This window comes from Mauremys reevesii, linkage group 3 (genome assembly GCF_016161935.1).
Source record: "Mauremys reevesii isolate NIE-2019 linkage group 3, ASM1616193v1, whole genome shotgun sequence".
In the NCBI taxonomy this organism is placed as follows: Eukaryota; Metazoa; Chordata; order Testudines; family Geoemydidae; genus Mauremys; species Mauremys reevesii.
This window is the reverse complement of record NC_052625.1, coordinates 193,092,373-193,106,964: the sequence shown is the minus strand read 5'-3', so window position 1 is coordinate 193,106,964 and position 14,592 is coordinate 193,092,373. Positions and strand designations below refer to the sequence as shown.

The 14,592-nt window shown below is 46.4% G+C and overlaps 1 long non-coding RNA gene across 1 annotated transcript in view; it reads left to right on the top strand.

Moving 5' to 3' along the window:
- LOC120401829 overlaps positions 1 to 12,778 on the top strand; it is a 42,418-nt gene extending 29,640 nt beyond the window's left edge. The window contains exons 2-4 of the long non-coding RNA XR_005596765.1: positions 644 to 684; positions 7,795 to 7,914; positions 12,410 to 12,778. This is a non-coding gene — a long non-coding RNA (uncharacterized LOC120401829). The remainder of the gene's footprint in view (positions 1 to 643; positions 685 to 7,794; positions 7,915 to 12,409) is intronic.
- The last annotated feature ends 1,814 nt before the right edge of the window (positions 12,779 to 14,592 follow it).

Sequence of the window (14,592 nt, the reverse complement as noted above, 5' to 3'; positions counted from 1 at the left end):
GCGGGCCTCAGGGCGGATTGGGAGAGCTGCCACAGGGGGGGTGCCTCAGGGCGTGGGCTCGGGGACAGGGGAGGGCGCAAGGTGGAAGTTTCGCCTAGGGCGCGAAACATCCTTGCACTGGCCCTGCTGCAGACTCTTCCAGCCAATCAGGCAGCCTACTACGGACCAGCTGTGCTCATTAGGTTGCCCTAGACTACCTCTGTTGCAAGCCCTGCTTCCAGACAAAATATTGCCTGGTCAGGCACAGAACTGGGAACCAGGAGTCTCTACATTCTAAACCAAGAACTAACACTGACTTCCTGTGTGATCCTGGGCAAGCCCCTTTACCTAACTGACTCAGTTTTCCCCTCTGTAAAATGGGAATAATGAAATTTACCTGCCTCGCTGGAGTGTTGTGAGAATTGGTCAGTGTTTAGAAAAGGCTTTGACTATGAGAAGAGATAAGAGAGAGTTAGTGGTGGGTAAATATCAAATGGCGTAGACTTCGATTTTATAGTTCACATAGGCAACCAAACTGTGGGGTGTTTAGTTGATCTCTTTAGTCTTTGTTGTTGTTCTTAAAATCTTATGGGAACAGGGTTCCTGCTCTGCTTCAGGTCAGGCTGCGGATGGTATGAGAACAGATTTTCTTACTGTATTTCAGGGCGCTCAGTTTGGCCCCAGGAGGAAGCCACAAGTGCAGAGGTGAGTGAACAGAAGTGAAAGATAATGAAGAGAAAAAACAGAATTCACAAAATATTTCAGAACTTTCAAAACCACCGTTTCCAGGTTAATTCTAGCAGTGGATGGAGGGCAGGCGGGCGCGGGGAGAGTTCTGGTTTGCCCAACCTTAATTAGAGTGATTGTTTCATCAGACCACTAGATTTGAAATCCCCAGGCAAAATTCTGTGGGTGGCCAAAATGTTGTGCTGCTGTGCAGTGACTAATGTTCCTGGAACTGAAGTACACATTTTAGCATAAGCAATTAATCTGGACCCTTGATGTTTCTTTGAACTAAGTCATCATTGAAACACACTGTGTCCACGGCTCCTTTTTTACTGTGATTTTCCTGCTGTCTCCCTAGGAACAATGGACTTTGCTGGAGCACCTGATTAGGGCTGATTTCAGAAAGCCCTTAATTTGTGGCACTGCTGTGTGAGAGCAAGATGTTTTTGAGCCCCAGGGTGAAATCCGTGTGTGTAGGAGGGACATTACAAAATTCTGTAATATACGTGTGTGCGCACACCACTGCCATGTAGAAACAGAACTTCTCAACTATGTGACAGAGGCTCTATGTTGCTAGACAGTAAAGGGCATTCTCCTTTGGCTCAGTGGGAGGGGCAGGGGTGTTTTCATAGGATATTCTGAGTTTTGTCTCTATCACAGGGTAGCTGACCTTTTAAAGGGAATTTAGCTCCTAGCCTAGGGTGACCAGGTGTCCTGATTTTATAGGGACAGTCCCAATTTTTGGGTCTTTTTTTATATAGGCTCCTATTGTCAGGGCCGGTTCCAGACCCCAGTGCGCCAAGCGCGTGCTTGGGGTGGCGTCCCGCGGGAGGGCGGCAGGCGGCTCTGGTGGACCTCCCGCAGGCATGCCTGCGGAGGGTCTGCTGGTCCCGTGGCTCCGGATTGTCTAACTCTCAGTCCAGAGCCTTAACTACAGACAGCTTCCTAACTAGTGGAAGGATAGGGTGACCAGCCAGCAAATGTGAAAAACTGGGACGGGGGTGAGGGGGACAATAGGCAGGGGCGGCTCTAGAAATTTCACCGCCCCAAGCAGGGCGGCACGCCACGGGGGGCGCTCTGCGGTCGCTGGTCCCGCGGCTCTGGTGGACCTCCCGCAGGCATGTTGATAGCCCTGGAGTTGTAGGCTCTGACTGGTGGTTAAAATACTAGTGTTATCCTTTTTCTCCTTGCACATGACTTGAAGACTTGTTCTACAAAATCTTTTGTCTACACCGACTAGTTTCCTTTGCTGGACGTAGACGTGGTAGAAATCAACATGTTGTCCCTCTAACAGTGAGTCACTGAGTTTCCTCCCTGCAAGCAAAATGAGACCCAGGTCACAATGATCCACAAATCATGCTTGCAGGTCGTGAGTTCTGATTGTTAAAATTCCTCTCAGACACCATTAAACAGCTTCCTTCCTATGTACGGAAGTTCCTTGTTAACAATTAGAGGCAGTACAAAGCACGGATAACCATACCATGTTATTTCTACTGCAGATCTTCTTGTGAGCCCTCCACTATTTTACAGTAGCTTGTGGAAAAATATTCTTCTTTTTTCTAAGATGCCTTCCACTAGGAAGGAAGCTGTCTGTGGTTAAGGCTCTGGACTGAGAGTTAGACAATCTGTGGTCCCTGCCACAGACTTCCTGTGTGTTACTTGCCCTGGGTCAATCTTGTTGTGCCTCAGTTCCTTGTGTGTAAAGTGGGGATAATGCTTCCTTTCTGCATAGATGGAACTGGTATATAAGAGACAAGGGCCCTTCAAGGATAATGCAATGTAAAGGCTAAGTTGTGCCGTGACGTACACCTCATACAATCCCCTGGGCTTCTACGAGGTGGCACTTTGGGCTCTGTCTTTAAGCATCTTATTAGCTGACAGGACGCTTGTCTGGTGCGCTCAATGTGGGGACGTGTTTTAATTGTGAACGTAAAGGCAGTGCCAGCATGTTTGTGTGTTCCTGAGGGTCTGAGGCAATGGGAGTAGGCTGTGGCCTGTTGGAGTATCGCAAGAATAGCATTCTAAAGAGGGGAGATACAGCAGATTTATGATTTGTTTGCATTTCTTGTTCTGCCTGTTCCTTCCTGCTCTGTTATTTTTAGTGCGGAGGTCATCAGAACTGTGCTGCCAACAGTCGAGGTTAAAGGGAAGCTGTGGTCAGCCATGGCACTGCTATTCAGCTCCTCAGGCATAACCCCGGATAGCAGTAATGTAGCACTGTCTTTCCCCCACACCCTGCCCTGTAGTGTGGGGGCGCTGTGCTATTTGGCTCATCCAGGGGCTTTGAATCCAGGACTGTTAGTGCTAAAAGACTGAACTTCTATGACTTGAGCTAAAGTAAGAACTGCTTGAAATCAATGGAAGTTAGGAGCCTAAATACCTTTCAGTATCGGGACCAGTACATCTTAGAGCTACAGGGAAGCAAAGCCACTCCACTGCCCCTTAAGACAATGCAGCAGGTGTTCCCTTTGAAGAGAGCTTGGGTCAGAGATTAATGAGTCTGCTCTACAACTTTAGCTAGCAGCCAGCTGGTTTTTAGCTTCTGCAGTACAGGCTCATGCTTTAAGCTCCAGAGGCCCCAGGTTTGATCCCGCCTGCCGATGACTGGGGTCTGTTAGCGTTACCACAAATAAAAAGTGTTCAAGTGCTAATGTATGTCATGGGGTTCGTCACTCACTGCTGGGCTGGCACCTCCTCTTGATCACTCTGTGGATTAGCTCGAGGCTAACATCCCCCATCCACAGTTTGAACAGTCCCTCTGTCTCTGTATCCACCTACAGCCCCTCGCACAGCCTCCTCTTTGTGGCTCAGCCCTCCAGCCATGTCACAATCAGTGTTTTCCCCCTTCCTGGGGTATTCATATCATAGTCCAATAATCATACTCCTTCCCCAGTGGCAAATGGGGGTGACCAAGCCCACACACTACTCCAGGTCCCAACCCAGGAATCCTGTGGATGGCAGCCTCATACTGCTCACCACTTTTCCCTGGGCCTCTTCCTTGCAGTCTCTGCACCTACTTTGCCCTTACCTCAGCGTCAAGCATGGTACAGTCCGTGGTATTAGTACTCCTTCCACTTTCTGAGAACCCAGCCTTCACTCCACGAGCTCCAGGCAGCTACTGACCCTAGCTGACCCTGTTCTGCCCTGCAGCACCTCTTATCTGAGCCTCAGCCTGCCAGGCCCAGATTGGGTGCTCCCTGCAACTCTCCCCTGACTGGCTATGCCTCCACTGCTCCCTCCGAGGTTAACCCTCTCTACACTTGTGTGGGGCAGACACCCCATCACAAGTTACAAGAGCAAGAAATACCTTCCCCTCTCCTATACCTTCCATAAAGGGCAACTTGGGAAAACAGAGGTCGGAGGGGCAGGGAACCAGAAACAGTTGACCTGAGCTGCCAGTTCTACAGAGCCCAAGAAGTATCTTCCTCTGTTCTCACAGTTTCTGTGGTGTTATGATCTCAAGCCATTTTCCCAAACGTTGGGTCCCAACTCACCAGTGGGTGGCAGGAAGGTTCTAGATGTGCCGCCATGTCCAGATTAACCCATGATGGGCCTTGGCCTAGGCAAATGTACGCTTCTCCCAGCCCTCTGTGGAGGGGAAGCCCTGGAGAAGGGGAGTTGTTGGAGAGCACTGCAACCTTTCACTGCCCCTGGGCCTCCCCTGCACACCAGGCTGGGATAAGGGTTGCTGGGCTGCGGTGAAGAACGTACATGTGTAAAGGGTAGCTCACCCAAAAAAGACAAAATGCAGGTGGTGGGTCACCTTAGTAGTGCTTCCCAGAGAATGCAGCTCGGAGCCAGGATCTCTAGCGAGCTAAACCTTCTTTAGCTACTGAATCACTCTGTGCCATGGACACTTAACTCACTATTGTTTCCTCATCTGCGCAATAGGGGGTTGCCAATACCTGCCTTACCAGGTGGTTAGCAGGATTCATAGAATCAAAGAAGATTAGGGTTGGAAGAGAGCTCAGGAGGTCATCTAGTTCAATCCCCTGCTCAAAGCAGGACCAACAGCAATTCCTGAAGGCATTTTGAATGTTTTTTTTCTAGCTGTGATATATTGGCTGTATATATATTTACATTTGCTATAAATAAGCAAAACACTTTTTTTTTTTAATAAAGTGGGATTTGACCCAGCAGTGTCCTGTGATGGAATACAAAGTCATCCAGCACCGGGCGGGGTCAGTAGGCAGACCAAAGCAAGGAGACCTGCCACCGCTAGGGCCAGCAACCATAACCATCTTTCTTTTTTTGATACTGGCCATGCTTGGCCCCATGAGCATTAATAGATTGCAATTATTTTGAGTGTCTACCTTTTAACCCATGCCTCCCCACACAGAGGCCGGGCTGGGAACCTTGTTCTCTCTCGTGACCCTCTTATTCCATTGACAGGTCCTGTTCACTACCACCATCAAAAAATCAAACCCTCATTGCCCATCTCTAAGACATTGACTTTTCCATGACACTTCAAAATTAGCAGAGAAACAGCAGAGCCTTTTGTTGGAAATTAAGTAACGATATGTTCCTGCTTTCAGATGGACTCGGCAAATTACAACGTCAATGAATGCTGCGTTCATGTAGGTTTAATTATTAAGCTGTCTAAGAGGAAGCAGACACCTGGCCGTTCTTGATGTATAATTATGGAGCATGACTTTCTCAACCCTCGTCTGCCTGCTTTAAAGAGACAGCTGCATTTCTTTTCCTTTAATGAAGAGGTGCTGTAATAATAGCTTGAAATATTTCCATCTCTTGAAACAAATTGTTTACTTTTAAGGCTAAGCTGACTCTGCAGGCATATTTATTCTCCAAGTACAAACACTTTGAGATCAAGGGACCAGGTTTCTGGTGTCACTATTTTAAATCTATGATTTGTTGTGCATTTATGTTGATGCATCTGATGCAGAAGAACTGATGTGATCATGAATGAACAGAGGAGGGGATACCTTAGAGTGGCAGCATATGGAGCTCACCTTGATGCCATTAGTCTGAATCCAGCCTGCACTGGTAGTGTCCAAAGTTATGTCTGTTTCACTATATGTAGTGCCTTATGTCATCAAAGCACTGTGCAAACTAGGGCCATATCCTGCTTGATTTTTGTTTGTGAAAAGCAGAGCTGTCCCTAGGGTATGGCAAATCAGGGTGACTGCCCCGGGTCCCACACTTCATGGGGAGGTGGGGCAGGTGGAGGAAAGCAAAGAGCCCCCCTACCAACCTCCCGCCTATCAGCGCCTCCCCCTCCCTCCCAATGCCTAGTGCCGATCAGCTGTTTTGCTGCATCTGGAGGTGCTGGGGGGAAGGGGAGAGGAGCAAGGGCGCAGCGCGCTTGGAGGAGGGGATGGAACTGGGCGGGGTGGGAAGAAGTGGGGTGGGGCCTTGGGAAAGGGGTGGAGTGGGGGCAGAGCCAGAGGGGAGCACCCCCCGGCAGACAGAAACTCGGCGGGTATGTCCCGGGCTCTGCACCCCTTTAGGGACAGCCCTGGTGAAGAGCTAATTAGCTAGCTAATTAACTTTCACTATCTGCCTTCATAACTGCAACTATTAGAGTCATAGAGTCATAGACTTTAAGGTCAGAAGGGACCATTATGGTCGTCTAGTCTGACCTCCTGCACAACGCAGGCCACAGAATCTTACCCACCCACTCCTGTAACAAGCCCCTAACCTACGTCTGAGCTACTGAAGTCCTCAAATCATGGTTTAAAGACTTCAAGGTGCAGAGAATCCTCCAGCAAGTGACCCGTGCCCCATGCTGCAGAGGAAGGCGAAAACCCCCCAGGGCCTCTGCCAATCTGCCCTGGAGGAAAATTCCTTCCCAACCCCAGATATGGCGATCAGTTAAACCCTGAGCATGGGGGCAAGACTCACCAGCCAGACACCCAGGAAAGAATTCTCTGTAGTAACTCAGATCCCACCCCATCTAACATCCCATCGCAGGCCATTGAACATATTTACCGCTAATCGTCAAAGATGAATTAATTGCCAAAATTAGGCTATCCCATCATACCATCCCCTCCATAAACTTATCAAGCTTAGTCTTGAAGCCAGATATGTCTTTTTTTCTCCACTGCTCCCCTTGGAAGGCTGTTCCAGAACTTCACTCCTCTGATGGTTAGAAACCTTTGTCTAATTTCAAGTCTAAACTTCCTGATGGCCAGTTTATATCCATTTGTTCTTGTGTCCACATTGGTACTGAACTTAAATAATTCCCCTCATGCCCTGGTATTTATCCCTCTGATATATTTATAGAGAGCAATCATATCTCCCCTCAGCCTTCTTTTGGTTAGGCTAAACAAGCCAAGCTCTTTGAGTCTCCTTTCATAAGACAGGTTTTCCATTCCTCGGCTCATCCTAGTAGCCCGTCTCTGTACCTGTTCCTATTTGAATTCATCCTTCTTAAACATGCAAGACCAGAACTGCACACAATATTCCAGATGAGGTCTCACCAGTGCCTTGTATAATGGTACTAACACCACCTTGTCTCTACTGGAAACACCTCACCAGCAAGTGTGAAAAATCGTGACCGGGGGTGGGGGGTAATAGGAGCCTATATAAGAAAAAGACCCAAAATTGGGACTGTCCATATAAAATCGGGATATCTGGTCACCCTGTGCCTGATACATCCCAAGATTGCTTTAGCTTTTTTCACAACCATATCACATTGGTGGCTCATAGTCATCCTGTGATCAACCAATACTCTGAGGTCCTTCTCCTCCTCTGTTACTTCCAACTGATGAGTCCCTAGCTTATAACAAAAATGCTTGTTATTAATCCCTAACTGACCTTGCACTTTTCACTATTAAATTTCATCCCATTACTATCACTCCAGTTTACAAGGTCATCCCAATATTCCTGTACGATATCCCGGTCCTTCTCTGTGTTAGCAATACCTACCAGCTTCATGTCATCTGCAAACTTTATTAGCACATTCCCGCTTTTTGTGCCAAGGTCAGTAATAAAAAGATTAAATAAGATTGGTCCCAAAACTGATCCCTGAGGAACTCCACTAGTAACCTCCCTTCAGCCTGACAATTCACCTTTAGGTACGACCTGTTGTAGTCTCCCCTTTAACCAGTTCCTTAACTATTCTTTCAGTGGAAGCTGCTATTGCCCATATCCCAGCAGGTGTGAAAGACAGTGCTGTAGAGTAGCACTCAAGGGAAGCAGCTCCTCTTTGAACACACAAGAGAGTAAGGACTTTCCAAACTGGCCAAGGTAAACTCAAAATTTTTTCAAGCTGTCGCTAAACTCATTTTTGTTCCTTCCCCTTGGTATATTCAAGTTTTCTCTGGCGATCGAGGTGGGTGTATCTGTCTGACTTCCTCGTTGGCTTCACTTGAAATGATTCTGTCGGCTTTCAGAGCTCTGGCTGATTGTGCCTAATGCTAACAGAGACACAACGGTCGGTGAGGTAATATTTTTTATTGGTCCGACTTCTGTTGGGGTGAGGCAAGCTTTTGAGCTTATACTAACAGTACTGCTCAGTTCACCTATTTCTTTTTGGTCTATGTAGCACCATTGGCATATGTGGCATTTTGCAGACAAATAAAAATAGTCAGGTCACTGTCCTTCAATGATAAGCTCCTCGGAACGAAGGGCCGGTTCTTGCACCATCACAGTCGGTGGGAGTTTTGCCATTGATTTCAATAGGAGCATGATCGAGCCCATAAAAAGGGGAGAGACGACATCAGAAAAGAGGGTTGGGAAGGGAAGAACATGGCGTGAGGTTGGGAGTTTGTTGGTTGTGTAACATGCTCCTGGAGCTAGTTCCCACGCTTTACACACTGATTCATTTCCCTAGAGCTCATTTTCCTTTGGTCTGTTTCTGAATCCAGACAAATTTTTACTAGGGCTGTCAAACGATTAAAAAAAATAAAATTGCAATTAATCGTGAGATTTTTAAAAAAATAGTCACGATTAATAGCAGTTTTAATCGCATTGTTAAACAATAGTAGAAAACCAATTTACATTTATTATAAATATTTTTGGATGTTTTTCTACATTTTCAAGTATTGATTTCGATTACAAAGTGCACCGTGCTCACTTTACATTATTAGTTTTATTACAAATATTTGCACTGTAACAACAATAAACAAAAGAAATAGTATTTTTCAATTCATCTCATGCAAGTACCATAGTGCAATCTCTTTATCATGAAAGTGCAACTTACAAATGGTGGTGGTTTTGTTTAAAAAAAAAAAAGAAAAACTGCACTCAAAAACAAAACAATGTGAAACTTTAGAGCCTACAAGTCAAAGCATGAAGAGAAATATGAATGTGTAGCATATCTGGCACATAAATACCTTGTAACACTGGCTACAACAGTGCCATGTGAATGCCTGTCCTCACTTTCCAGGAACACTGTAAATAAGAAGTGAGCAGCATTATCTCCTGTAAATGTAAACAAACTTGTTTGTCTTAGCGATTGACTGAACAAAAAGTAGGACTGAGTGGATTTGTTTGAAGTGAATTAAAAAACACTTTCTTTTGCTTATCTTTAGCACTGTACACTTTGTGTTTTGTGTTGTAATTGAAATTAATATATTTGAAAATGTAGAAAAACATCCAAAATATTTATAATAAATTTAAATTTGTATTTTATTGTTTAACAGTGCAATTAAAACTGTGATTAATTATGACTATTTTTTAAATCTAGTTAATTTGTTTTGTGTTAATCACATGCATTAACTGCAATTAATTGACAGTCCTAATTTGCACACTTAAACCTAGTCTACTCTAGAAAATTAGGTCATCATAACTACGTCGCTCAGGGGTGTGAAAACTCCGTACCACTGAGCAGTGTGGTTAAGCTGACCTAAGTCCCTGTGTAGACAGCACTAGGTTGACAGAATAATTCTTCCATTGACCTAACCTCTTAGGGAGGTGTATTACCTACACTGATGGACGAATCCTTCACGTTAGTGTCTACTCTGAAGTGCTACAGCGGTGCAGCTTTGTCGCTGTATTGTTTTAAGTGTAGACAACCCGTTAGGGCCTGATCCAATTCTCACTGAAATCAATGCAAGTCTTTCTACTCACTACACTGGGAGCTGGATAGGGCTTCTGCTCTGTTAATCTGGTTTAGCTTCCTGGTGAGATCTCTAATCAACAGCTATTATAGTAAATTGAGTAAAACACCTGGGCATGCAAATTGGACAATCTAAGAACCAAGCTCGTTCTAACGCACACTTAGTTTCTTTAGAAAGCTGGTGGGCTACAGTCACTGATATGGTCCTGCAGCGTTGGGTTGTTTGGTGATGCATGGCTGCTTTGCACCACCAAGGTGGTGCGAAACAGCCAGAGTATGCCAGTGACCCTGGCTAGATATCGTCAGCTGGGAAAATTGCCTCCTTTCTAGTTCCTAAACAAATTAGCAGTCTGGAGAGCTAGAAACAAACCTGACAACTCACAACTGCCCACATGTCCTATCTCCTGGATCCAAGCTATCCTGAATCTTTGGTTTTCCTTGAGCACACAGGTAGCAAAAGGTAGCAGATGATAATCTTCTAACTTGTAAAACAAAGGTTTCTGCAGTGATGAGAGGTTTGTGAATGACTTCCTTGTGACACTGAAAGGGAGATATTGACATGGATATATGTATTAAGTAATTTGCAGGAAGTGCTCTTGGCAGTGCTTCTATTTCGTCTTTCAGACAATAATTTCTATAAATGTCAGTTCCAGGGGAAAAAAAAAAACCTGGGTGCACAAAGGCAGCTTTGTCAGCATAGCAGAAGATGTACTGTATGGAAGGCAAATAATGTGTTAAAGTTCAGGAGCAAAATGCATCCCTTAGACAAGGTTTTATGTTTTGAAGCAGGATGGGGGGGAGTGGGGGTGTTTGAAGCAGGGTGGGGGCTGCATCCTCTTCCTGCATCTTCCTTATCCCCCAGTCTTATGAGGCTAAACTCCAATCCCTTCCCAGAATTTGCCTTGTTTGATCATTCTCCTTTTTAGTATCCTGAGCTAATTAAAAAACCTCTGTCTTGGACTCGCTGGGGTGAAGTTCACCCTGATGCCCCAGGCACTATTTAGATTGTAAGATCTCGGGGGTAGGGCCTGTTGTTTTGTTGTTGTTTTGTACAGCACCTAGTGCAATGAGGCCCCTGATTGGGACACCAGCCTGCCTGCTGGCCCAAACCCCAGCCACCCTGAGCCTTGGGCTGCTAGCCAGCCTGAGCCGCTCCTAGCCCCAGCCCACCCACCCCAACCGGCCCCAAGTCCCAGGCCGCCAGCAGGCCTTAGCCCCTGCTAGAATGAGGGTGGGAAGAGGAGCAGCATGGCAGGACCATGGGGGAAGAGCAGGATGCAGGAATGGGGCCTCGGGGCGGAGCATGGGCAGGGTCAAGGCCTGGCTGTTTGGGGAGGCTTAGCCTCCCCTGGTCTGTTATACCCACCATCTAGGACTGCATCAAGTCCGTGTCTAGTGCTCCATAAATAAATTATAGAAACTAGCCAAAGTTTTGTTGGCCAGGCTCCAGCACCGATTTTGGGGATCCACAACACACGACTCATTTACAGAAGTGCCTTTCATATAAACTGGTGCTCCACAGGGCATCACAGAATGGAATCCTATGGTTACAAAGTGGAAATAAAAATTAATAACAGCGGGAGAGAGAAACTAAACAGTACAGGCTGAAGGAGAAAAAGAGACATGAAACTAGACGGACAGCTGAGGCAGAGAGATATATTAAATCAGGAGCTGCAGAATGGAAAAATCTTGTACTAACAGTGGTGAGAAAGAGGAAGGGATAGAGGCGCATTCAGTTCTAGTCTGAAAAATGACGTCATGGAGCTCAATGTTTTCTCTCTCTTATTACCATATTGAATACGTTCAGCTTGCTAGTGAGAAGCTGTTTGTTTTTCTTTTTTCCAACTGCTAGCCTGGACTCAGAGTCAAGCTGGGTTCTGTTGCATCTGTCCAATCCCAGGGTGTTCAAACAACGTTTTCAGTGATGTACGTGACTCCCATCCCCTTTGCCAGGGTTGCACAGGTGTAACTGACTGAAACTTAGTAAACAACTCTGTTGATGAGGCACAAGAAGGAACAGAATCCATCTCTCTCTCTCTCTTAGCCAGTGATTGCAGGACTAAGGACAGTGAAGAGGAGTAGAATGTTATTTATTAAAATGAGCAGATATGACTGAATACACGGCCGTGTACACAAGCTCTTTAAATGGAAATTGAATTAGGTTTCTAGAAAACATAGGCACCGGCTCCATGGGGAGCACCCACGGAAAAAATTTAATGGGTGCTTAGCACCTAACAGCAGCCTGCGCCTCCCACCCACCAGCGGCCCCACTGATCAGCTCCTCCCCCTCCCTCCCAGTGCCTCCTGCACACCGCGGAACAGCTGTTCAGTGGCGTGCAAGAGGTGCTGGGGAGGAGCGGAGATGGGGTGCACTCGGGGGAGGGGGTGGGAAGAGGCAGGGAGGGAGTGGAGCGGAGGCGGGGCAGGGATGGGGCCTTGGGGGAAGGACTGAAGTGGGGGCAGGACCTGCGGTGGAGCGGGGCAGGGAAGAGGCGGGGCAGGGGTGGGGGCTTGGAGGAAGGGGTGGAATGGGGGCGGGCTTGGAGCTGAGGGGGTTTCGAGCACCTCCCTGGGGTAGAAAGGAAGTCGGCACCTATGTCTAGAAATACCTAGTGGATTTAATTCAGGCACTGAACAGTCCTTATTTGTCTGCTTCATACATGTACTATTCCTCTTCCACAGGACTAGAAAGACAAGGGGTCAAAAGGCTGTCTCCTATTCTTTGATGTGGAGCCAGCAAAGGCAATCAAGGGTGACATCTGGCAGCCAGCTCTCCTCTTATGATGATTTTGGACATCTGAGGCACACATTGCCAACATGAATTCAGCAGCTCACCAGTTAGTTACTAATTTGTAACCCTTTAAAACATGGCTGCTTGATTTTGCAGCAAATACTCACCACAGTGTTTATATGACTTTAATATCTAGTTAAAAGGCCGACAATCTACAGCAGGGGTCTCCAAACTATGGCCTGTGGGCCGGAGCTGGCCCGGGGCTTCCATTTGTCCAGCCCTCCAACCAACAGGGGAGAAGCGAACAGCTGAGTAGGCATGCGAAGCAGGCAGGGGGAGGGGCTGCCGGCAGCAGCTTGGGGGGCGGGGAAGGTAGCTCAGCTGAGCTGTGCAGAGGGGTGAGTGCCCTCAGGAGCCAGTGTCCCCACCAAAAGGGGAGCCAATTTAGGGGAGAGTTGCTGCTGCAGCCGAGCAGGCACGGACCCCTGCCTTAGAGTAAAAATACAAGTCAGATGCTTAATTACATCTCCAATAAATGGAGTAAAGAAGATGGAAATTAACAATTTCATAATGGTTACATTTTAACTACAGCACTAATAGAAACAAACAGTATTTGTAGGATACAAACGTGTGAGTTTTTAGAAATAAAATAAAAAAAACAAAAAAAGTGAAATGATTTTTACTGTATTGACAAATATTTTGTGATTTCACAGTACCTGCATCGATTGACTTTTATACCTGATTTAGAATTTAATGCAACACTGACACAGTAGTGTTGTTTTTTAACAATTTTGCATGTATTTGCATATATTTAATTTCTTTCACAGTCGCTTTGGCCCATGGAGCCCCTTCAAAAATCTAATATGGCCCTCGTCTCATGAAGTTTGGAGACCCCTGATCTAGAGCAAGGCCATGAACATCACAGGTACCCATGTGAAACAGCTCTCGAGAATAAGCTGGTGCCCCTGATGGCTGGCCTGAGGCAGCCATGACATGGTTAAGATTCCCTGACTTAATTATCCTTGACTATAACAGCTGAGTGCCTGATTAGGAGAGATGAACATTTAGGAATATTTTGTCATTACCCTGTGGAAGTGACTGTGATCCAAGGCCCCCGGGGTGCCAACTGGCATGGGGCACAGAGGATGCACAAGGCTGTACAGGGATCCCCTGGGTCAGATATCTGCATCATAGTTCACCAAAGGGTGCCATGTGAGTTCTCTACCAAGAGCCAACTGGTCATCGTAATCACTATGAAATATATGTACGGATAATATTTAAGGAGTTATGGATCTATACGGAATAAAATGTTCTTAAGGATTTGGGATTAAAGCAGGTCACCAGAGAGGTGACACCTCTCAGGAATGTTCCTTTCAGGCAGATGGGAACAGATGCTTATCTCCCTGGCTGGTCATACAAGTATTGTCCCCCTTGCACTGTATGCTTATTTGCCTACTGAACCTGATGCTAATCAAGAGCTTGTAAAATTGATGAGAGGAAAGCCACAGTCAGAAACAATTGGCAGCGGGTGTCTGTTTCTGAATAAGGATAAAGGATTGAGGTGATATGTGTATCTAGAGGTTCCCAGAGACCCCTGGATCCTTCACTGAGGAGACGAACTGACAGCATGGTTTGTCCTATGAAAGAGGGGTCACAGCCAGCCTGGCTGTATAGCACTGGTGAGCAATACTTTATTAGACTAGAGTGTATCTTAGAAGTAAGTCTAGGCTCTAGAATGCGTGTTATGTCTTTATTTTATATGTAACTATTTATTTGCAATACTTCTACTTACTATTACCATTACTTTAAATCTCGGTGCTTGGTTATATAAATCTATTCTTGATTTCACTATAAACATGTCTAAGTGCTGTGAGTGAAGCGGAGCGGTGATCTAAGGTGTAGCAGGTAAGCTGGGCTGTACTGTTCCTTTGGGAGCAGCGAATGTGTGAATACAGCAAATGGCCAGTGGAACAGGGGCTGGGTATCCAGGGAGATGCTGGGAGGGTTCAGGGGTTGGAATGTGCCTATGGCTAACCTGCAGAATCACAGCATCGCGTGGGACCTGCGTAGACCTAGAGGGGAGTGCTTGTGTTGCTAGGAACCGGTGAAGTTGGGGAGCTGACCCATGGCAAGC